The sequence below is a fragment of the Oratosquilla oratoria genome, unplaced genomic scaffold, assembly GCF_046742065.1.
Source record: "Oratosquilla oratoria isolate Oo_2021 unplaced genomic scaffold, ASM4674206v1 SCAFFOLD194, whole genome shotgun sequence".
NCBI lineage: Eukaryota > Metazoa > Arthropoda > Malacostraca > Stomatopoda > Squillidae > Oratosquilla > Oratosquilla oratoria.
This window is the reverse complement of record NW_027467547.1, coordinates 22,361-23,246: the sequence shown is the minus strand read 5'-3', so window position 1 is coordinate 23,246 and position 886 is coordinate 22,361.

Genomic DNA, 886 nt, shown 5'->3' with positions numbered 1-886 from the left:
AATGTGTTACGACATTACTTTGCAGTTATATAAATGGAAATTATATAATTTCATATAAACACAAAAAAAGGTCGGGGTAGGAGGTCTGCTGGAATCACTGTCTTAACCACCTAAGATGATGCCTGCGTTGGCGTCATGAGACGTTAGTGGGTACACGAAGATGCCGACGTCGGCGTCATGTATTTATATATATATATATATTATATATATACATAATATATATAATATATATATATATGTGTGTAGAAAGATCACTACAAACAACACGTGATCCACAAATTTTGCTGGTAACCACTAAGGAAATCGGAAGAAAACAGTAATTCCCAAGCGCTTTCGTGTAATTCACATCTTCAGGGGAATACATGAAGATGTGAATTACACGAAAGCGCTTGGGAATTACTGTTTTCTTCCGATTTCCTTAGTGGTTACCAGCAAAATATATATATATATATGTATGTATGTATATTTGTAGTTGTACACGAATTACCCCAGAATTCTGTGAACTGGTTTGATCACGTCTTCTGTGTTTACTATTACTCATATTAAAGAGAACGAGTAATCCAGCAGTGAGTTTATATTTTATAATGCGAGTAGTGTGATGAATCGTACATATGGCAGCCAATGCTGCGCGCGAGAATTTGACTCATACTGAAGTAGTTAATCTGTCTTGATAACAATGCAAGATTGACTGTTACAACTGTTATACTAAAAGGACATTGTTTTACCTGACTCAAGACTATTTTCTATGGCTTTGAAAAATCCAGTGGATTCGAGGCGGGGGACAAGGATGGGCTGTCATCCACGAGGAGCTAAAGTAGATGGGAAACAAATGGATGATGAGTAGGGTGTGTGTGCGTGCCTTTGACATGGTTACCTGTTTCATAAA